Source organism: Phascolarctos cinereus, unplaced genomic scaffold (genome assembly GCF_003287225.1).
Source record: "Phascolarctos cinereus isolate Bilbo 61053 unplaced genomic scaffold, phaCin_HiC Scaffold_7;HRSCAF=346, whole genome shotgun sequence".
Classification (NCBI taxonomy): domain Eukaryota; kingdom Metazoa; phylum Chordata; class Mammalia; order Diprotodontia; family Phascolarctidae; genus Phascolarctos; species Phascolarctos cinereus.
This window is the reverse complement of record NW_027556180.1, coordinates 144,736,500-144,761,197: the sequence shown is the minus strand read 5'-3', so window position 1 is coordinate 144,761,197 and position 24,698 is coordinate 144,736,500.

Below are 24,698 nucleotides of genomic sequence, written 5' to 3'. Positions count from 1 at the left end.
TTCACTTAAGTATCAACTCCTTGAAGAAGCTTTATCTGATTTCTCTAATTTTAGGTGCTTTCCCACTGGTTCCTATATTCTTATCTGTGGACATATTGTATCCTGCAAGTAGTATGTAAGCTACTTGAGTTTAGGCTTTATGTTACTTTTATATTTGTGTATCCATCATGTAGTGCAAGGCACGGTGCTTGTGTATATGTTTGTTAATTGATTGAATAACATGACAAGGCAGGAAAAACATCACAAAAATGAAACAGACTATATTCTGATGGAAAATGACTTGTTATCAAGGAGGGAGTCATTCTTAAAACAGCTATTAATGTATAGTCAGATGATTTGACTCAGAGCAATATTTAAAATCCAAAATCAATGTAACATAAGAAGAATAAAGTACAAATGAGAAGAAATGGCTCACAACCGGGGCAATGCTACACTATTTAAATAACCTTTTAAAATAAACTTTTGATGCAGTGGTCACTTCTCTCCAAAAATTGTATCATTATTGTGTCAGTTTTTGAACTAGGTCCAGAAGGACACTTCCCCTTATTAATTTTACTACCTTTTGAAAGATGAAATTATCTGTAAGACAAGCTAAGAATTGTTAACTATTTGCAAGGGTTCTTAACCAGGGGACCACAAATTTGTTTTAAAATATTTTAATAACTGTACTTAGATATAACTGGTTTCTTTTGTAGTCTTATATATTTTATATTTTAAAACATTATTATGAGAAGGGATGCATAAGCTTGACCACACCACTAAAGGAGTACATGAAATAAAAATTGTGGGACGGTTGAGGTTGAGAAAGACAGAGAGATAGAGAGACAGATAGAGACACAGAGAGTCACAGAGAGAAACTCTAGCAGATAACCAGATAGGTGGATTACTAACATCATGCTTGTCAGACATGTGGTATGTTTCCTGAACTCCAGTTGCTGTTAGACTGTAGAGACACAGTTATTCATTTAAGCTATGTGCAGAGCACTGTAGTAGATAGAAGGAATTAAGCTTGAACTTGTAAATGTATAATTATTTGTTAGTGAGTCTGGTAAAAGATCTGTCACAAAGAAGCTTGAAATTGTTGCCAGTGCTGGGGTTTGGGATACCAGTCAACTCTCAATCATGTGGATATGTTGAAGTTTATTTCATTTTAGAGTCTGCCTATATAAATAGTATACTGCTTCATATGCTATCAACATATTAAAATATGAGTAGAACAGAGATCTTATAAATTTATTTCATGGCCAGCATCAAATAAATAACATACATCACTCTCAACATTCCTTCTATAGCTTGATCTATATAATATCATTAAGTCAAGTCAAGGCAACAAGCATTTGTCAGGCAGTTACTATGTGCCAGACTCTGTGCGAAGCATTCTCAACTTGCCTTTATGGGCACAGGTTACAGTAGTGATTATGCCGATCAGTCAGATCACTCCAGCAACCACCTTACATGAAGATGCTAAACTGGATTCCACTTGTGCATGTACTTTAAAGTGATTGTTTTTCCAGGAGCAGTGACAGACTATTCAATTTGTGTTGCATATTTTACCTTGTGTTCAAAGGCACACATCTGCGAGGTGATTATCAGGAATCAGAAGTGTAAAATAAAATGTCTGGCTTATCTAGGGATCAATTTGTGACTTTGGCCTTACCTTAAATGATAAAATAAATTGAATATTTGTCTCTCTGCATTATTGCATTTTTTCAATCTTGTTGGTTTCATCTCCTTCATTAGATTGTAAGATGCTTGGTAATTCTCTAAGGAATGATATCTTCTACTCCTTTGTAAATCCCTGTGTTACTTGACTATACCTACAATACTCAAATACCATTGACTCAACTAACTTTAAAAATAACCAGATCACTTTTATATTGACCTTTTTAGGCTCATAGTTCTCCTAGTGCTTTCTGTCAAATACCTTTACTCCAAATAAAGCACTCTGTTTCTGAGAGCTGCATGTCAGAATTATTTGTCTCTGCTATTATGTCCCTGCAGTATATAACTATACTACATCTTTTGAAGCAATATTAGACAAGGTATTTCATTATGTATGCATATTTTGATGACTTTATGGATAGTTACTACACAAGTCTTTGAAGTAGAAATATTTTGAAAATTGCATTTTTTTGCATTATAATATGAACATGGCACCATAAGGCACAAAGTCTAGCATAGTCATGAAAAAAAGATTATGATGGAAATGCTTATGAAGTACCACAGAGGATTTTTTTTTTGTGCTACACTTGATCTGTGACAGTCTAAATTTCTAAACCACATGCCCCAAGATATGTGTGTAATGTAAATACTTACTCATTCTGCTTGTGCATTTATTAAACATTTTCAATTTTCTTTAAATGTTCCTTACATATTTATCTGCATCATTGCTCTGTTAGATAGCAAGACCCAAGAGGGCACAGATAATTTCTTTCAAATTGTCTCTAATACTATGCCTCACGCAAATAGGCATCAAAAGTATGTTTCTGTTGATCAGTAATTATTTCCTATGCCTGGTTATTTTTTGGCCAGGTGGGTGATAAATAATTTGATGGGACATTTGTTCCCAACAACTTGGTGTGTGTTTTTTTTTTCAGGTCTTATTACATTAATTGGTTAACCCTCTCAAAATATACTTTAGCCTACGAAATAGCTTCCCACTGTGGTCCCTTCTTGATAGGCATAGGATGGGAGATTTCATTTTGGAAGGAGGCACTATCACAAACTTTTAAAATCACGTTGTTGAAGAACACCAAGCCAATCAGACACATTGTGAAATAAATTAAGAAAGCATGTTTTTTGTTCTTTCCCTCATTTATTCATTCAACTTTGGGGATTAGCAGAGTGTCTCTGGTGTACTAAATTTGGAGAGAATACAATAGAACTGCAAAACACAATCCTTTCCCTAGTGAGCTTAATATCAAGTGTGGGAGACAAAATAACTTACAAATTCATGAATCACTAGGGAACAGGCATAAAACAACCCCTTGATAAGTGCTAGAAAGTATAATAATAACAACTGCTTGTATAGAATGGAGTAAGGTTAATGAAAAAAAGGCTTTTTAGTGGAGATTAATTTTTAGCTAGTTCTCAAAGGAAATAATTGGGGAGAGGGAGGGAAAGAATTCCAGTCGAGGTGAATGGAACGAACAAAGGTAGTGAGATGGAACAATAACCAGATTGACCTAAATGCAGCTGTGGTAGGGAGTAGTGAGAGATTAAGCCATAAAGTGAGGAGAAGCAGCTGATGGATAGCTTTTAATTGCAGGTACTCTATGCATGAGTAAACTATTGCAGGTGATTTCATTATTTCCTGAGGAAAACAGTGTTTGATCTAAACTTCTTCAGTGACTATGTATAGAATGGAATACAAAGAGACTGAAGGCCTGAAAATTCTTTCAGGGGTCAAGTTTACGAATATAAGTAATGAGGACCTGGATTATGGTAGTGGCTATTAAAATGAAGTGTACTGATTCAAATCCCAGAATTACAAAGTGTAGGGATTGATTGAATTGCATTAGATGATAAATAACGTCCCTTCCAGTTCTATCTTTCTATGAATCTGAAAATCTATTAAAAGTAATGTATCAGCAATGGATAAACTACAGGATTTGTAGAGCAGAGAACAAGAGGTAAAATTTGGATGATACATGTAGTTAAGGGAAAAGTGAGAAGGAGCCTTTATTGTTATGAAAGTCAAGGTGAGAGAAAATTTTCTTGGGGGCCAGGGATCCCAGAGTCAATTGAGAAAGAGGACGATAATAACTGTTATTCAGAACCACCACTAGCTCAGTTTGAAGATTTCTTAAAGGTAGCAGCAACTGAGAAATTTTGAAGGAAGACCTAGTGCAAAGTAAAACTCCTAACTCTTTTCTTAATATACTTTTAAGAAGTTTGGTGGTGAAGGGAAGAAAAAGAAGTGGGATAATAGTTGAGGTGCAGGGGTAGGGAGTTTGGATTCAGTCAGAGGGTTACACTTGAGCACCTAGCACATGTGGCCTTGAGGCCACACCCTTGGTTTAGAGGATAAGCAGTTCAGAGAAAGTCTTTATTCTTTGGAGGATCAGGAATACCAAGTAGGTATTTAGAGGTAGAAAGGAAGAAGCCAGGTCCCATTCTCTGCATTTTCATTGTTTTTCAGTTCATCTCTAGTTCTCAATAGTTGCCATCTTCCTCTGTCCTTCCACACTGCAGTTTGGATCTTTTCTTAACAAACACCCTTCTATTCCTCATTTCTGGCTATAAAGTTAAACATCTAGGCTTTACTTCAAGATTCTCAAGTGCTACTTCCTCCATGAAACCTACTTCAATCCCTCCAACTAAAGGTAATATTTCTGTCTTGGAATCTTACTACTCTGTTCAGAACTTTGTATGCATTTAAATTCACCATTGTATATGTCTAATCTCTCTTCCTAGATTTTAATTTCCTTAAAGATCTTGAAATATTTTTGTATGTTCTGCACCTAGCATGGTGCATTGTATATAGTAGTCATTTAGTAAAGATTTAATGAAGGTAACAATTAAAATCATTTGTGATGGGGGGAATTTTCATCTGAACACAGATTTTAGTATATTAAATGCCCTTTTATTGTATCTTAAGTTTATAAGTCAAAATGATTAAAGATCACTTTAATATTTAAATGACAGTTTTAAGAAATCCTGTATGAAAGTTGCTTGTATCATCTCCTAAAGAATCTAAGATTAGCTAGCCAATAATCTCACCATTGTACTTTTCTTAATGACCATAAGGTACTATTTGTTGGCTGTTACCAAGCTGACAGGCATTGCACTTAGGAGAAAATGAATAAACTCTATTGAGCTGACCTTGCATTTCCAAATCTATTAAGTGAAAAAGAAATATAATACCTGCCTCACCTACTTCATAGGATTACCATGAAGAAATCATTTGTAAGATTTAAACAAATAATCATCGTGGAGTGGAGAGATGGCTAGCCTTGGAGTCAGAATATCCAGGATTTAAGTTCTACCCTTGACACATACCCTCTGTGAGACCAGGGACAAATTATTTAACTTCTATAGTGCCCAGGAAATTTCCACAGATAAGTTTAGCAGTGGATGAATTTTTGACACCAAGAGTTCTCCCCATGGATGAAATCTCAAGTCAGGATAGGCCAACAAACAAAATAGTTGGCCAAGGTCAAATAGATATTAAGCGTCAGAGACAGGAATTGACACCAAACCTTTTTAATTCTAAATTCAGTGCTCAAGAGACAATACATTATTGAAGTACAGAAACACCCATGGTATTGACCAGAGGTGTCAAACTCATGACCTGTGGCTACATGTAGCGTACAATACTCTCAGCTGTAGCCTGAAACAGATTGAAATGCAATTAGGAAACATATTTAAGAAAATAAATAAAATACAATAAAACATGGAAGATATTAATATATGAGTCAATATGTGGTCTTGAAGGATCCTTTTGCATGGTTTAGTGGCCCATGTTTTTATTTGAGTTTGGCAATACTGATGTAATTGGGGTAATTTGGATTGTGGAGTCTGAAATTACCTACATAATTCTCTGAATTATACAATAGTTCAACAATACACTTATACATTCTGTACATGCAGAATGTTGGAACCAGAAGGAACTCTAGAGATCATCTAGTGTTATCCCCATTTTATAGCTGAGTAAAATGAGACCTAAAGAGTGACCTGCCCAAAGTCATACAGCTAGCAAGTAACAGAATTGGCACATAAATAGCCTTTTCCATTACATGGTACTTCACACCTGGAGTACTTTTAATGTCTTTGAATGTGCACATTTATCAGATCTGAATGCCAAAGTTGAGTTTTATGCTAATTTAAGTTGCATTTTTTTTAGCTTTTCTTCCCAAATATATTTTTGAATGGAATATTGGCTGCCAGTTTAAAAAGAAACAACCTCATCATATTCTATATTACTAAAGTTTTGGTAACTGTTCATTTCCATTTCTGTTTCATTTGAAAACTAACGCTAACTTTGTTCTGTTCCAAATGTTCTGTAGAAGAATGACATGACATTATTCTAAGGATGTACCTTCAACCTTGAATTTTAAAAGTCAGATTGACACTAGAATATTTATTTTTCATGCAGAATTTCTGGCATGTTATTAGGTTTTGTACTTTTTCCATATTTTCCCACTATGTCCCTGCAAGTAGTGTAGTAGATTTGACACTGAGTGTCAACTAGCTGTTTTATTAGATTCAGTACTGTGGATGTGGAAGTTGAAATTTTCTATAATAAATACTGATGTCTACTTTCAACCCATTGGCAATATCTGTTAGGTGTTGGAAACTCTCTCTCTGGAACTGAAGGATCAGGGATGATGTTATTTATTTTCTAAAATTATCTTTTTAGAGTAAGGGAGACAGTGATACCGAACTTTACTTAAAATACAATTTATATTACAAACTGGCTTCATTATAATACTTTCAATATTTCATTTCCATTTCATTAGCTGAAAGTTTGAAAGTAGTGATTTTCTTTTGCATTTAAAGCCACATAAGTAGAGTTGGGAGCACTGTGTCCTTGAAGCCTCTTCCAGTTAGTAATTGAATTCATTTAAATAAATACGTATAAAGGTCTCCTATGTTCATTGGCAGCAACTATGTTTTAAGGAAAAGATGGAGATGTGAGGAAAATGATTTATCATACAGTTAAGAAAAACCGTTATACTATTTAAGTCCAACTTTATGTGATTAGAGGCTGTCTGTGCCCAGAATGTCTTATTTTGGGTTACCATGCCTAGGACTCCTTTAGGGTCTGTCCAAGTTTTGGTTTTGTGTTCTCTTCAAGTGATTCCTGTGTGTCTCATGTGTAATACCCTTTGTTAGATGATGATGATGTGTGTGTGACTCAGATGTGGATAATTTTTATCAAAATCCTTTGTAATGTAAATCTTACAGAATCTCTGAAGAAAGAGCCACTCCCTTTCTGGCATATTCTCCTCTGCCAGATGACCAAAACATTTTCCTTTTGTAAAGTATTTTTATTTATTTTATTAAGTATTTCCCAATTACATGTAAAAATCTTTAACAATCATTTTAATAATCTTGAATTCCAAAGTGTCTCTCTCCTTCCTGCCCCACCACACTTTGCAGAAGTGCAGAAGGCAGGCACTTTGATTCTGATTATGCAAGTGAGGTCATGTGAATCATATTTCCATATTAGCCCCATTACAAAAGAAAAAAATAAAAATAACTAAAGGGGAAAAATATACTTCAATCTATATTCAGAGTTCATCAATTCTTTCTCTGGAATGAATAGCATTCTTCATCATTGGTCCTTTGGAATAATCTTAGATCATTGTCTTGATCAGAGTAGCTAAGTCTTTCACAGTTGTTCATTGATACAATTTTGTTCCTATGTACAATATTCTCCTGGTTCTGCTCACTTCAATTTGCATGAGCTCATACAAGTCTTTCCAGGTTTCTCTGAAACCATCCTGTTCATCATTTCTTGTTTTTTTTTCTTTTGATTTATCAACAATCACTTGCATATGCTTTTGAGTTTAAAATTTTTCTTCCCCTTCCTCCCCATCACCCTCCCCAAGATGGAGCACAATCTCATATAGGCTATACATTAACATTGCTATTAAACATATTTTCACATTAGTGAAGTTGTAAGTAAAAATTAAAACCAATAGGAGGAACCATCAGAAAGATGAAACAAAACTCAACAGAAGGTAAAAAAAGTGATAGCGATTCACTTCCATAGTTCTTTCTTTGGATGTGGACAGCATTTTCCATCGAGGCCTCTGGAGATGTCTTAGATCCTTGTAATGCTGAGAAGGGTTCAGTTTAACAATATTAGTCATTGCACAATGTGGCTGTTATTGTGTACAAAGTCTCTTGGTTCTGCTCACTTCACTCAGCATCAGACCATATAAGTCTTTCCAGGTTTTTCTGAACTCAGCCTGTTCATCATTTCTTATAGCACAATAGTATTCCATTACATTCATATACCACAACTTGCTCAGCCATTCCCCAATTGATGGGCATCCTCTCAATTTCCAATTCTTTGCCACCACAAAAAGAGCTGCTATGAATATTTTTGTACATGTGGGTCCTTTTCCCATTTGTTTGATCTCTTTGGGATATAGCCCTAGAAGTGCTATTGCTGGATCAAAGGGTATGCACATTTTTGTAGCCCTTTGGGCATAGTTCCAAATTGTTCTCCAAAATGGTTGGATCATTTCACAACTCCACCAACAATGTATTAGTGTTCCAATTTTCCCACATCTTCTCCAACATTTATCATTTTCCTGTTTTGTCATGTTGGCCAATCTGATAGGTGTGATGTGGTACCTCAGAGTTGTTTTGATTTGCATTTCTCTAATCAATAATGATTTAGAGCATTTTTTCATATGACTATAGATGGCTTTAATTTCTTCATCTGAGAACTGTCTGTTCATATCCTTTGACCATTTATCAATTGGGGAATGGCTTGTGTTCTTATAAATTTGTCTTAATTCTCTATATATTTTAGAAATGAGGCCTTTATCAGAGAGACTGGTTGTAAAAATTCTTTCCCAATTTTCTACCTTCCTTCTAATCTTAGTTGCATTGGCTTTGTTTGTGCAAAAACTTTTCAATTTAATGTAATCAAAATTATCCATTTTGCTTTTCATAATGTTCTCTATCTCCTGTTTGGTCATGAATTCTTCTGTTCTCCATAGATCTGATAGGTAAACTATTCCTTGTTCTCCCAGTTTACTTATGGTATCAGCCTTTATATCTAAGTCATGAACCCATTTTGACTTTATTTTGGTATATGGTGTGAGATTTGGGTCTATGCCTAGTTTCTGCCATACTCTTTTCCAGTTTTCCCAGCAGTTTTTTTCAAAGAGTGGGTTCTTATCCCAGAAGCTGGGGTCTTTGGGTTTATCAAATAATAGATTACTATAGTCATTGACTACTGTGTCTTGCATATTTAACCTATTCCACTGATCCACCTCCTATTTCTTAGCCAGTACCAAGCAGTTTTGATGATTGCTGCTTTATAATACAATTTAAGATCTGGAATTGCTAGGCCACCTTCCCCTGCATTTCTTTTCATTAGTTCCTTTGATATTCTGGACCTTTTGTTTTTCCAAATGAATCTTGTTATTATTTTTTCTAACTCTATAAAATAATTTTTGGTAGTTTGATTGGTATGGCACTGAATAAGTAAATTAGCTTAGGTAGGATTGTCATTTTTATTATATTAGCTCGGCCTACCCATGAGCAACTGATGTTTTTCCAATTATTTAGATCTGATTTTATTTGTGTGAAAAGTGTTTTGTAATTGTGTTCATAGAGTTCCTGGGTTTGTTTCGGGAGGTAGACTCCTAAATATTTTATAATGTCTACAGTAAGTTTAAATGGGATTTCTCTTTCTATCTCTTGCTGTTGGGCTTTGTTGGTAATATATAGAAATGCTGATGATTTATGTGGGTTTATTTTATAGCCTGCAACTTTGCTAAAGTTGTTTATTATTTCAAGTAGTTTTTTACTTGATTCTCTAGGATTCTCTAAGTATATCATCATGTCATCTGCAAAGAGTGATAGCTTTCTTTCTTCTTTGCCTATTCTAATGCCTTCAATTTCTTTTTCTTCTCTTATTGCTAAAGCTAAGTTTCCAGTACAATATTGAATAACAGTGGTGATAATGGACATCCTTGTTTCACCCCCATCTTATTGGAAATGCTTCTAGCCTGTCCCCATTACATATAATGCTTGCTGAAGGTTTTAGATAGATGCTATTTATTATTTTAAGGAAGACTCCATTTATACCTATGCTTTCTAGTGTTTTTAATAGGAATGGGTGTTGTATTTTTCAAAAGCTTTTTCTGCATCTATTGAGATGATCATGTGGTTTCTGTTGGTTTTGTTGTTGATATGCTCAATGATGCTGATAGTTTTCCTAATATTGAACCAACCCTGCATTCCTGGTATAAATCCTACCTGGTCATAGTGTATTATTCTTGTGATAAGTTGCTGCAATCTATTTGCTAGTATTTTGTTTAAAATTTTTGCATCTATATTCATTAGAGAAATTGGTCTATAATTTTCTTTCTCTATTTTGACTCTTCCTGGTTTAGGTATCAACACCATATTTGTATCATAAAAAGAATTTGGTAAGACTCCTTCTTCACCTATTTTCCCAAATAGTCTATATAGTATTGGAATTAATTGTTCTTTAAATGTTTGATAGAATTGCATGTAAATCCATCTGGCCCTGGAGATTTTTTCCTAGGGAGTTCATCAATGGCTTGTTCAATTTCTTTTTCTGAGATGGGGTTATTTAAGTATTTTACTTCCTCTTCGTTAATCTGGGCAATTTATATTTTTGTAAATATGTATCCATTTCACTAAGATTGTCAAATTTGTTGGCATATAGTTGGGCAAAATAATTCCTAATTATTGTTTTAATTTCCTCTTCCTTGGTGGTAGCTTCACCCTTTTCATTCTTGATACTAGTAATTTGGTTTTCTTCTTTCTTTTTTTAATTAAATTAACTAAAGGTTTATCTATTTTATTGTTTTTTTCATAAAACCAGTTCTTAGTTTTATTTACTAGTTCCACAGTTTTCCTAATTTCAATTTTATTAATTTTTTTTGGTTTTCAATATTTCTAATTTGGTGTTTAGTTGAGGATTTTTAATTTGTTCTTTTTCTAGTTTTTTTAGTTGTATGCCCAATTCATTAATCCCCTCTTTTTCTATCTTACTTATGTAAGCATTTAGAGATATAAAACTTCCCCTAAGAACTGCTTTTGCTGCATCCCATAGTTTTGGTATGTTGTCTCATTATTGTCATTCTCTTGAATGTAATTATTGATTGTTTCTATGATTTGTTGTTTGACCCAATCATTTTTTAGGATTAGATTATTTAGTTTCCAATTTTTTTTTAGTCTATCTTTCCATGGCCCTTTATTACATATAATTTTTATTACATCATGATCTGAAAAGGATGCATTTAATATTTCTACCTTTCTGCATTGGATTGTGCCCTAGTACATGGTCAATTTTTGTGTATGTGCCATGTACTGCTAATGAGAAAAAGTATATTCCTTTCTATCCCCATTCAGTTTTCTCCAGAGGTCTATCATGCCTAACTTTTCTAATGTTCTATTCACCTCCTTAACTTCTTTCTTGTTTATTTTGTGGTTAGATTTATCTAGTGCAGAGAGGGGAGGTTCAGGTCCCCACTAGTATAGTTTTGCTGTCTATTTCTTCCTGTAACTCCCTGAACTTCTCCTCTAAGAATTTGGATGCTATACCATTTGGTGCATATATGTTTAGTAATGATATTACTTCATTGTCTATGGTGCCTTTTAGCAGGATGTAGTTTCCTTCCTTATCTCTTTTGATTAGATCTATTTTTGCTTTTGCTTTGTCTGAGATCAGGATTGCTACCCCTGCTTTTTTTTTACTTCAGCTGAAGCATAATATATTCTGCTCCAGCCTTTTACCTTTACCCTGTATGTGTCCCTCTTTTTCAAATGTGTTTCCTGTAAACAACATATTGTAGGATTATGGTTTTTAATCCATTCTGCAATCCATTTCCATTTTATGGGAGAGTTCATCCCATTCACATTCACAGTTATGATTACTATCTGTGTCTTTTTCTCCATCCTTTTCCCCCTTTTATGCTTTTCTTTCTCCTTTTTCCTTTCCCCCTTCACTAGTGTTTTGCTTTTGACCACCGCCTCCTTCAGTCCCTCCTCCCTTTTATTATCCCTTTCCCTTTTCTTCCCCTTTACTTTTACTGCTTCTTCCCTCCCTTCTTCCCCCCTCCCTTTTCTTTCCCCTTTTCCCTCCTACTGCCTATAGGGCAAGTTAGATTTCTATACCTAACTGATTATGTTATGCCCTTCTTGAGCCAAATCTGATGAGAGTAAGGTTCAAACAATGCTCCCCCCCCTTCTTTCCCTCTGCTGTAATAGGATTTTGTGTCTTTTCCTGTAATGTAATTTACCCTTGTCTGCCTCCTCCTTTCTCAGTACATTTTCTAAGATCAGATTGATCCACTTATTTGGATCCATTTAACCCACTTGATTAGACTTTTTTTTTATCATTACATCAAAGTCAACTAATATCCACCCTCTTTAATATACAAAATAACAATACAGTTCTCAAGGGTTGCAAGTGTCATATTCCCTTGTAGGGGTTTAAACATCCCCCTTATTAACAACATATTGTATCTTTCTGTCCATTCCTTTCTTGAGTCCTGTACTTGAAGATCAAATTTTTTGTTGAGCTCTGGTCTTTTTATCAGGAAAGTTTGGAAGTCTCCTATTTCTTGAATATCCATCCTCCCTTGAAAAATGATGCTCATTTTTGCTGGGTAATTGATCCTTGGCTGCATTCCAAGCTTTTGCCTTATGGAATATCATGTTCCATGCCCTGCGGTCTTTTAACGTAGAAGCTGCAAGGTCCTGTATAATACTTATGGTGGTTCCATGATATTTAAATTGTTTCTTTCCAGCTGCTTGCAGCACCTCCTCTTTCATCTGGTGATTTTGGAATTTTGCTATTATATTCCTTGGCGTCGTCAATTTGGGATCTCTTTCAGGTGGTGAGCAGTACATTCTTTCTATGGTTATTTTCCCTTTTGGTTCTAGGACTTCAGGGAAGTTTTCCTTTATGATTTCCTGAAAGATACTGTCCAGGCTTTTTTTTTTTATTTTTATCATGATTTTCAGGTAGTCCAATAATTTTAAAATTGTTTCTCCTGAATCGATTTTCCAGGTCAGTTGTTTTACTGATGAGGTATTTTACATTTTCATCTTTTTTTTCATTTTTTTGTTTCTGTTTGACTGATTCTTGCTCTCTCATGGAGTCATTAGTTTCCATTTTTCCCACTCTAGTTTTTAACAGATTGTTTTCTTCTGTTAGTTTTTGTACTTCCTTCTTCAATTGGCCAATTGTATTTTTTAAGGACTCTTCTATCTCTCTCATTTGACTTTTAAAATCCTTCTTGAACTCCTCTAAAAAGGCTTTTTGGGCTTCAGACCAGTTCATATTCCCTTTTGATGTTGCAGATGTGGGTTTCTTGACAATGTTTTCCTCTTCATAATTTCTGTCTTGATCTCTACTCTTCTCATAATATGAATCTATGGTATGTTTCTTTTTAGTCATGGTGTTTCTTTATTCCCTGGCCTTTAAAGAGATTGAGCTCTCCTGCTGGGGAACAGAGGGTACTGACCCAAGCTTCTTGTGTTGGGAGCCTAGGTCTTGGTCACTGGCTTTGCATTCTGGAAGCTGTAGGTTTCTGGCAGCTTACCTTGTGTTGGACTGGAGTCAACAAGGCTGGAACTTTCAGGCAATTCTAGGTTGCCTGCTTTTCCTTTCCTTTACCTTTCTTCAGCTCCTTTTAGATGGGTGCTGCAGGGTGTTTATCTGCCTGGGGCCCCTTGCAGTGCTTCCTCCCTCGTTTCTGCTAAAGCACTGGGAGATTACTTTGTGGTAGAGTGCCAATGCACCTCGTGGTTCTCTAAGCTGGCCTCCACCAGTTCCCCTACCCTTACTGAGGCACTCAGAGGTTCAGGTGTTGGTGTTTGCCTGTTCTACCACCTGGGCTTCAGGATTTCTTCCTGGTTGTCAGTTGGAGGCTGCAGGGCTCAGACAGCTCACCTGGTGTTGGGCTAGAACCAGCAAGGCTGGGGCTTTAGGAAGACTTTAGGTTGCTTCCTTTAGCTCCTTTCAGATGAATGCTGCAGGGAACTTATCCTCCTGGGCCCCTTGTAGTTCTGCCTCCCTTATTTTTGCTGAGGCACTGGGAGACCCGTTTGCTGGGCTGCTGCACTGCTGCTCCCCGTCTTTCTTCTAGTTCAGCTGTTCCAGGGTTTTCTTCTGGGGTCATATTTTCTAGGTTTTAAGAGGTTGATAGGGGAGAGTGAGAGCGACTACCTTTTTACTCCGCAATCTTGGCTCCGAGAAGAGGATTCCTGTTCATCATTTCTTATAACACAATAGTGTTCCATCAGTATCATATGCTGCAACTCATTCAGTTATCCCCCAATTGATAGGCATCCTGTCAATTTCCAATTCTTTGCCAACACACACGCACACACACACACACACACAGCAGCTATAAATAATGTTCTTCAAATGTCTCCTTTTCCTTTTCCTTTTTTCTCTTTGGGATACAGATCCAGTATTGATATTGTTGGGTCAAAGAATATGCCAAGTTTATAGCCCTTTGGGCGTAGTTCTAAATTGTTCTCCAGAATGGTTGGAGTACTTTACAACTTTACCAACACTCATTAACATCCCAAATTTTCCACATCCCCTCCAGTATTTGTTGATTTCTTTTTTATTTCCTTTTCGTTTTTTGGCCAAGTTAGCCAGTCTGGTGTCCCAGAGTTCTTTTAATAAGCAGTGATTTAGAGCTTTGATTTCTTCTTCAGAAAACTGTCTGTTCATGTCCTTTGACTATTTATAAATTTGGGAATCTCTCTTATTTTTATGAAATTGGGTCAGTTTCCTATACATATTTTTTTCCAGAAATAAGGCCTTTATTAGAGAAACTTGTTACAAAATTTTCTCCCACTTTCCTCTTTTCCTTCCAATTTTGGATGCATTGGTATTTTATATGCAAAAGCTTTTTAATTTCATATAATGAAAATTACCTTTTTTACTTACCATAATCTCCTCTATCTCATTTGGCAATAAATGTCCCTTACCCATAGATCTGACAGGTATATTTTCCCATGCTTTCGTAGTTTAGTTATTATATCACCATTTATGTCTAAATTATTTACTCAATTTTGACCTTATCTTATTATTTGGTATGAAGTGTTTGTCTATGCATGGTTTATTCCAAACTGCTTTCCAGTTTTCCCAGCAATTTTTGTAAAATGGTGAGTTCTTACCCCTAAGTCTTGGGTCTTTGGGTTTGTCAAACATTATATTATTATGATCATTTACTACTGTGTGTTGTGTACCTAATCTATTCCACTGATGTACTATATTTATTAGCCAGTACCAGATTGTTTTTAATGATTATTGGTTTGTTTTATATATATATATATATATTTCTGGAACTGCTAGTATCCCTTCCTTAACACTTTTTATTCAGTCTTTTGATATTCTTAACTTTTTTTCTTCCAGATAAATGTTAGTATTTTTTCTAGTTCTATAAAATAATTTTCAGTAGTTTGAATAAATAAATTACCATAGTTAAAATTTTCATTTTTATTATATTGGCTCACCCCACCCATGAGTAATTGATATTCCTCCAATTGTTTTGATCTGTCTTTATTTGTGTGAAAAGACTTTTATAACTGTGTTCATATAATCCCTGAATTTGTCTTGGCAGGTGGACTCCCAAATGCTTTATATTGCCTAAAGTTATTTTAAATGGAATTTCTCTATCTCTTCCCTATGTGGTTTGGTTGGTAGTATATAGAATTACTGATGATTTATGTGGGTTTATGTGGTTTTATTTCATAACCTACAATTTTGCTAAAGTTATTAATTGCCTTAATTGTTTATTTTTTTGTTGGTTCTCTAGGATTCTTCAAGAATACCACCATATCACCTGTAAAAAGTGATAGTTTTGTTTCCTCATTGCCTGTTCTCATTCCTTCAATTTATTTTTCTTCTTTTCTTGCTATAGCTAGCTTTTCTTGCACAATACTAATAATAGTGGTCATGATAGGCACCCTTGCTTCATTCCTGATCTTATTGCAAAGGCTCCAAGTTATCCCTATTAAAGATAATGCTTGCTCTTGGTTTTAGATGGATACTACTTATCATTTTAAGAAAGATTCTGGACTTCTACTTCCAGGAGCCAAGATGGTGGAGTGAAAAGGTAATCCCTGTCACCCTCCCCTATCAACCTCTGAAAACACAGAAAAAAAAAACCTGGAACAGCTGAACTAGAAGAAAGAGGGGGAGCAGCAGTGCAGCAACCCAGCAAACCAGTCTCCCAGTGCCTCATCGAAAATAAGGGAAGCAGCACTACAAAGGGCCCCAGGCAGATAAGCCCCCTGCAGCACTCATCTGAAAGGAGCTGAAGAAAACAACCTAGAGTCTTCCTAAAGTCCCAGCCTTGCTGATTCCAACCCAACACCTCAAACTGTCAACCAGGAGGAGATCCTGAAGCCCTGGTGGTAGAGCAGGTAAATACCAACACCTGGACCTCTGAGTGCCTCAATGAGGGGAACTGTGCAAACCAGCTCGGAAAACCACCAGGTACCTCAGCACTCTACCACAAAGGAATCTCCCAGTACTTTAGCAGAAACAAGGGAGGCAGCATTGCAAGGGGCCCCAGGCAGATAAACACCCTGCAGCACCCATCTAAAAGGAGCTGAAGAAAGCTAAAGGACAGGAAAAGCAGGCAACTGAGAATTGCCTGAAAGTTCCAGCCTTGCTGATTCTAGCCCAATATGAGGTAAGCTGCCAAAACCCTACAGCCTCCAATTGGCAGCATAAGAGGCCCCAGCACACAAAGCCAGTGACTAAGACCTAGGCTCCCCACACAAGAAGCTTGGGTCAGTACCCTCTGTTCCCCAGCAGGAGAGCTCAATCTCTTTAAAGGCCAGGGAATAAAGAAACCATGAGTAAAAAGAAATGTACCATAGATTCATATTATGAGAAGAGTGAGATCAAGACAGAAATTCTGAAGAGGACAACATTGTCAACAAACCCACATCTGCAACATCAAAAGGGAATATGAACTGGTCTGAAGCCCAAAAAGCCTTCTTAGAAGAGCTCAAGAAGTATTTTAAAAGTCTAATGAGAGAGGTAGAAGAGTCCTTAAAAAATACAATTGGCCAATTGGAAAAAAAGTACACTGAAGAAAACAAGTCCCTAAAAAACACAATTGGCAAACTGGAAAAAAAAGTACACTGAAGAAAAAAATCCCTTAAAAATACAATTGGCCAATTGAAGAAGGAAGTACAAAAACTAACAGAAGAAAACAATCTGTTAAAAACTAGAATTGGACAAATGGAAACTAATGACTCTATGAGAGAGCAAGAATCAGTCAAACAGAAACAAAAAATGAAAAAATGATGAAAACATAAAATATCTCAGTAAAACAACTGACCTGGAAAATCATCCAGGAGAGACAATTTAAAAATCATTGGACTACCTGAAAATCATGATGAAAAAAAGAGCCTGGACAGTATCTTTCAGGAAATCATAAAGGAAAACTGCCCTGAAGTCCTAGAACCAGAAGGTAAAATAACCATAGAAAGAATACACTGCTCACCACCTGAAAGAGATCCCAAATTGACAATGCCAAGGAATATAATAGCAAAATTCCAAAATTACCAGATGAAAGAGAAGGTGCTGCAAGCAGCCAGAAAGAAACAATTTAAATATCATGGAACCACAGGCAGGATTACATAAGACCTTGCAGCTTCTACATTAAAAGACCAGGCATGGAATGATATTCTAAGGCAAAGGAGCTTGGATTGCAGCCAAGGATCAACTACCCTGCAAAAATGAGCAATTTTTCAAGGGAGATGGATATTCAATGAAATAGGGGACTTCCAAACTTTCCTCATAAAAAGACCAGAGCTCAACAAAAAATTTGATCTTCAAGTACAAGATTCAAGAAAGACATAAAAAGGTAAATGGGACAGAAAGATACAAAATGTTGTTAATAAGGGCAGACTGTTACATCCCTACAAGGGAAGATGACACTTGCAACTCTTGAGAACTGTATTGTTATTACACCATGTTAAAGGAGTATACATAGAGGGAGTGAATATTAGTTGACTGTGATGTAATGATAAAAGAAAATCTAATCAAGTGGGTTAAATGGATCCAAGTAAGTGGATTAGTCTGATCTTTGAAAATGTACTGAGAAAGGAGGAAGCAGCCAAGGGTAAATTACATTACAGGAAAAGACAGAATATCCTATTACAGCAGAGGGAAAGAAGGGGGTGGTGAGCATTGTTTGAACCTTGCTCTCATCAGATTTGGCTCAAGAAGGGAATAACAGTTAGGTATGGAAATCTAACTTGCCCTATAGGCAGTAGGAGGGAAAAGGGAAAGAAAAGGGAGGGGATGGAAGGAAGGGAAGAAGCAGTGGGGGCAAAGGGGAAGACTGGAGAGGGAGAAAAGGTAAGGAAGGAGAGACTGAAGGAGATGGTGGTCAAAAGCAAAGTACTGGTGGGGGAGGCAGGGAGAGAGTATAAAGAAAAGCATAAACAGGGGGAAAAAAGGATGGAGAAAAAGACACAGATAGTAACCATAAATGTGAAATTTGAATCACTATCTTTTTTTTTCTCTTCTGTTGAGTTTCGTTTCCTCTTTCTGATGGTTCCTCCTGTTGGTTTAATTTTTACTTACAACTTCACTAATGTGAAAATATGTTCAATAGGAATGTAAATGTATAGCCTATATCAGATTGTGCACCATTTTTGGGAGGGAAGTGGGAAGGAAGGGGAAGAAAAATTTTAAACTCAAAAGCATATGAAAATGATTGTTGATAAATCAAAATAAATTAATAAAATATGCAAAACCCCCCCAAAAACCAAAAAAAAAATTAAAAAAGGGGAAAAAAGAAAGACTCCATTGATTTCTATGCTTTCTAGTGTTTTTAATAGGAATGGGTATTTTTACTTTGTCAAAGATGCTTTCTATAACAATTGATGCAGGATGTTTGTTGTTCTTTTTATTGATATGGTCAATTATGCTGGCAGTTTTCCTAATATTGAACCATATTTGCATTCCTGGTATGAATCCAAGTATAAATCTGATTACACTAGACGATCTTTGTGATATTTTGATGTAATCTCCTTGCTAGTACTTGATTTAATATTTTTTTGCATTTTTGAATTTTTAAGAACAACTTTGAGAGAATAAGTCATTTTGGCTATTACAAACATCCACATTAACTATAAAAGATATATGAAGAAAAATGCTGTCTGTATCCAGAGAAAGAATTGATGAATAGAAGTATATACAAAATAACTATATGTGTATATATACATACACATATATATAAATGTATCTATCTATTTATCTATCTATCTATCTATGCCTATTTGTGTCTAATGGTAGCTGTATCTAGGGTGGGAGGGGGAGAGAGGGAAAAAAAGGAAGAAAAAAAGAAAAAAAAGAAATTTACATGATAATTTTATTACATATTTAAAAGGAATGGCAAGTTGTATGTGATAAATTGGCAGTTTCATGTACAATCATCTTTTTTTTTTATTAAACTATGTTATGGAAATGCTCATTTTATTCCATAAATTAAAAACAAATAAATGTGAAAAAATTTTCATTGATATTCTTTAAGAAAGTTTGCATATTTTTTTTTATGTTTTTGCTCTTCCTGATTTAGGTATCAAAACCATATTTGTGTCATAAAAGGAATTACCTATGTTTTCAAACAATTTACATAGTATTTGGATTAATTGTTCCTTAAATTTTTGGTAGAATTGACTTGTAAATCCATCTGGTCCTAGGGATTTTTTCTTAGGGAGACCATTGATGAGCTGTTCAATTTCTTTTTTCTTTTTTCTTTTTTTAGGCAGTTGGGGTTAATTGACCTGCCCAGGGTCACACAGATAGGAAGTGTCAAGTGTTTGGTCAGAGCCCGGATTTGAACTCAGGTCCTCCTGACTTCAGGGCCAGTGCTCTATCCACTGCACCACCTAGCTGCCCCTCAATTTCTTTTTCTAAGATAAGTTTTTTTTAAGTATTATATTTACTCTTTTGTTAATCTAGGTCATTAATATTTTTGTAAATATTCATTCATTTCACTTAGATTGTCTGTTTTACTAGCATATAGTTAGGTGAAATAACTGCTAATAATTACTTTAATTTCATCTGTGTTGGTGGTATCCTCCTAATTTATGCTACTAGTAAGCTGATTTTAGTCTTATTTTAAATTGAATTAACCAATGGTTTATTTATTTGATCTTTCAATAGAAGGAACTCTTAGTTTTATTTATTAGTTCAACTGTTTTCTTACTTTCAATTTTATTAATCTCCCCTTTGATTTTTAGGATTTCCATTTCAGTGTTTAATTGGGGATTTCAAATTTGTTCTTTTTCTAGTTTTTTAAGTTGCATATCCAGTTCATTGATCTGTTCTCTCTTTTACTGATATATTCATATAGAAATATGAATTTTTCTCTAAATACTGTTGGATATATCCCACAAGTTTTAGACTGTTGTCTCATTGTTGTAATTCTCTTTAACAAAATTACTGATTATTCCTATGATCTGGTCTTTGACCCACTTTCAAATGATTGGGGAGGGTTTTAATGCGTTACATGAGAAACTTTGAATATAATTATGTGCAGTTTAGTTTTTAGCAGAAAAATAACTTCACATTGTAGTGGTTCTGTATTTTTTCATTTTAGGAAATGTCTTATTTTGTTTTTCCTTTTTCTCTTTATTAATGACATTATGTAATAAACAAGGGTGCAACCAAATTGCATACAATATTATCAAGTGGTAGAGAGGTGGGAATCATAGCCCTGTAAAGTCAGGTAGGTGTTAAAGTGAATAGAATGTGACACTTGGAGTCAGGAAAACAGGAGTTCAAATCCTGCCTCAGATGCCTACTAGCTTTTGACTCTGGGCAAGTCACCTAACTACTGTCTGCCTCAGTTTCTTCAATTGTAAATTAGAGATAATAATAGTTCCTACCTAATAGAGTTATGGTGAGGATCAAAATGAGATATTATTTATAAAACAAACCCATTACTAATTAGGTGACTTTAATTTTGTTAAATGCATTTCCAAATTACACAAAAAATTATCATCTCATCATTAACAGTTAAAAATACAACTTTAAGAGAGTGTGCTTACCCAAGTTTTGAGGCTAGCTTCTTTACCTTGAGCAGGATGTGCTGAACCTGAGTGATGCTTTCAGGCAAAGGCTGCCCCAGGGTCCAAGGCCATTGCCAGTGGGGCCTATGCTGTAGAGGGTGAATTCAGAGGAGGGGGTGAGGGGGGGTGAAACTCTCTTCTCTTATGAGAGGGATTAACAAGATTCCCTCCTGACTCAAGGGAAGGGAGTAGGCCTTAGCTCTGTTCTAACTTTTCCCTGTAACCTCCATAAAGGAGGATTCAGGGGTGTAGAAGGAAGGGAGTAAATAAGCCTCAGGGAATCAAAAAGCACCTGTCCTTTTCCCAGTTCTCTAATGCCAAGAGAATTGACAGACTTGAGCATACTTTTCCAGATAGCTTGTCTATCCTTGTCTTCTATCCTGCAGAAGGTGCATCCAGGTCCATTGGCCTTGAACAAAACCAGTGGACCGAAAGCCTGAGAGCATCAGGCTGAGTACAAGACAACCTCATAACTGTCTGGCCAAAAGGCACCTCCAAGCCTTCCTAGGTGCTTGGAGAGTGACCCCAACTGCAGGGCAAGAAAGAAGGGGAGGAGGCTTATATACCTTCCAGTCTTGGCTGGAGAAGAACTTGATGTTAGGCAGCTTCCCTGTACGGGCCACCAAAATGTTGAGGTTTAGGGGTTAGGGTTTAGTGGTGCTGGGACCCCAAAATTACAACACGCAAGTCCTGACTGAAAGAATTTGACCCAAGCCTTCTTTCAGCCAAAGATAAGGTTTATTAAGGATCCACCATATTGGCCAGACTCTTAAGGAATTTGAACATTTGTGAGCTATTGACTGGGTTCTTAAGGAATCTGAACAGTGGCTAGATTATAAGAATCTGAGCCAATAGTCATTTTCTTACCAGCTACCTTGCTGCCAGGACATATGCTCTACTACATTGAACCTTCTCTCAGTTCTGGAAGCATAATTAAATCAACACTATCATTGTTTCTGAAAAGGACATGTCAGTGTTCTTCCCTAAGATTCCATTCACCATTCCTGTGACTGTCCAGACCAAAAATGCCTCTCCCTCCTTCTCACTCCTCTAAATGTGTTGTCTCCTTCTATTAGAATATAAACTCCAAGAGGGCCAGTATTCTTTCTATTTGTGTGTTTATATTTGTATCTCCAATGCTTAGGACAGTACTCATAAGTAATACTAATTAGTAGCATAGTTTATAATGGTGCTTAATAAATGCTCGTTCATTCATTCAGTGAGCTCACTCTTGACAAAAGCAACAGAGTCCTTACCCTCAAGAAGTTTACACACACATGCATGGATACACACACACATACACACACACACACACACACACATGTAATCTATAGGTATATCCAAAATATAAATACCAGGTGCAACCTAAGACTACATTAGCTTATGATGACAGTCATTACAATGCTCCTCAAGCAGAATGTTTTGCTGGTACCTTTGTGATGTCAGGAGAAAGTAAAAAAGACTACAGTAACATTGAGTTATCACTCTGTGGCAACCTATGTGAAGATATGGACAGGAGTCATACAGAATTGACAGTCACGGATGGGTTATGAGCTGCTTCATTGAAGCAAACTTCCAAATTAATGAGATCACAGATATTCATACACTTGAGTATCTGAATGTCTACATCATCGTACTTTTCCCCATATTTTTAAAGTCTTCCTTTAAAATAAAAGAAAAAAGAAAATTCTGGCACTGGTTAGCTCCAATAATATGTGGTGCTGCCATTGTTCAGATTTGTTTTTTAATTGGTTTCCTTTGTTTCCTTTTTTTAAAAATCAGAACAGACATTCCCTATTATACTTTATTCTACCATTTAATTCATCTTTCCATATAAAAAGGGGAAAATAAGTTAAATAAAGGCAACTGACACGGTGGCAACATTATTTACTTATAATATTACCCTCTATGGGATAGAAGAAGCTGCATTTGCTTTTCTCCTCTCTAGCATCCATATTGTTCATTATAATTATACAGTATTAGTCTTCACATTAGTGTTCCTTTCATTTATATTGTTGCTGTCATTGTGTTTAGTTTCCAGGTTCTGCTTGCTTCACTCTGCATTGATTCATACAAGTCTTTCCTTGTTTCCATGAATTCCTTATTCTTCATTTCTTATGGCCCCACAATATTTCACTGCATGCAACTACCATAAACATTTATTTAGCTGTTCTCCAATTTACAGACATCTATTTTGTTTCTACTTTTTTCTTCTGCTACCACAAACTGCATTGCTGTGGTTACTTTGGAATACAAAGGACTTTTGCTTCTGTGTTTATTTTGTATCCATGGGTTATATGCCCAGAGTATGAACAGATTCATTACTTTTCATGCACAATTCCAAATCATTTTTGAGAATGGTTGGACTAATTTACAGCGTCACTAGCAATGAGTCTGTCTTCTTATAGCGTTTTTAAACAGTGACTCTTTCCTGCTTTCATCATCTTTGCCAATTTGCTGAGGGCAAAGTGTTGGTTTAAGGCATTATTGTGTTGTTGCTGACTGAACAACAGTCAGTTAAGGACTCAGCCATCTGTTGACAGAGGAAGCAGTGATATTGGGTGATAGGAGATGATCTCTCATATTTTCTTTCTCTTCCTCAATTTTCTAGTGGTTAAACAAAACAAGGATGTCCCTGGCGGTAGCCTGAGTGAATCCTGCTGTCCTAGAAATGCTATATCAATAGCTGACACTGCTGAAGGCTCAGTTTATTTCTTAGTTTCTTCTTTCCTGGGCTTGCCAAGCCTCTTGAAGGGCTGTTTATCCATCTTTGGTGTCTACCTGTCCCCCAACTCTCCCCTGTATCTCCAAGAAGCTGTAGCATGCACAGTGGCTATATCCTGGTAAAACCTTCTCTGCAGATAGGTTCAACCAAGTTGAGAGTAACCAATAGGCCTCAAACCCTTTGGTGAGTTAGGGGGATGTTTACCCCAAGTATGTAAAGGCTTCCCCCAGAGGAATGGGTGGATGAGAATAGCATTCCAATGCATGAAGGCGGCTGAAGCAGGCACTGTGGAGGACTAACAATTTGGTCAGACATTGAAGACACCAAGTTGTCCGGTGCAACCTGAGCCGCTGTCAATCATCTTGACTTTTGTCTTGCCACTGGACTTTGATGATTCTGGAAGAGTGAGGCTGATGACTTTGTACAATTCTGCCTCACTTAAATCCAGTTCATGGGCCAGTAAAGACATTACCCCATGATGTCATTCTTCCTCTTCAAAAACAAAGGACAAACAATAACAGGTAACTACACCCAGGGCTTCCATTTGGCCCAGGTTTCCCTAAACGGGGAAATGCTTACAAGGACCTGAGTATACTTACAGTCTTGTAGGGTGCCAAGAGAGAATACATACATACATACATACATAAATAAATATATACATATATACATAAGTGTGTATATATTCTTGAGCTTTCTATCATATATATAGTTCCTAATCATTCTCTTTTCTATGTATTCTTGCATTTTCTCTCTATTATATATGTGTATACACATATGTAATATATTCTTGAAGTTTCTTTCTCTCTGTCATATATATAGGGTGCAAGATATGAGGAGATAGATAGATAGATAGATAGATAGATAGATAGATGGATAGATAGATAGATAGAAGATAGATAGATAGATAGATAGATGGATAGAGCTAGCAAAAATGGAATATGTTGCACCAGTCATTTAAGGGGTTGAAGAAAGAGGGAAGTCAATGAATGATAGGAGGAAGAGTGATCAGAGAAGGAGAAAAAACTGCAAAGTATATTATCAGACCATCCTTGGGGGGGGTACAGTATTCCAAGCAATGAGTGATTATATCTATCAAATGCAACTTTAATTCAACTCAACAGGTCTTTAGTAAGCCTACTAGTTATTGCCTACTGTGCTCTAGGCACTTAGTATACAGGACAAA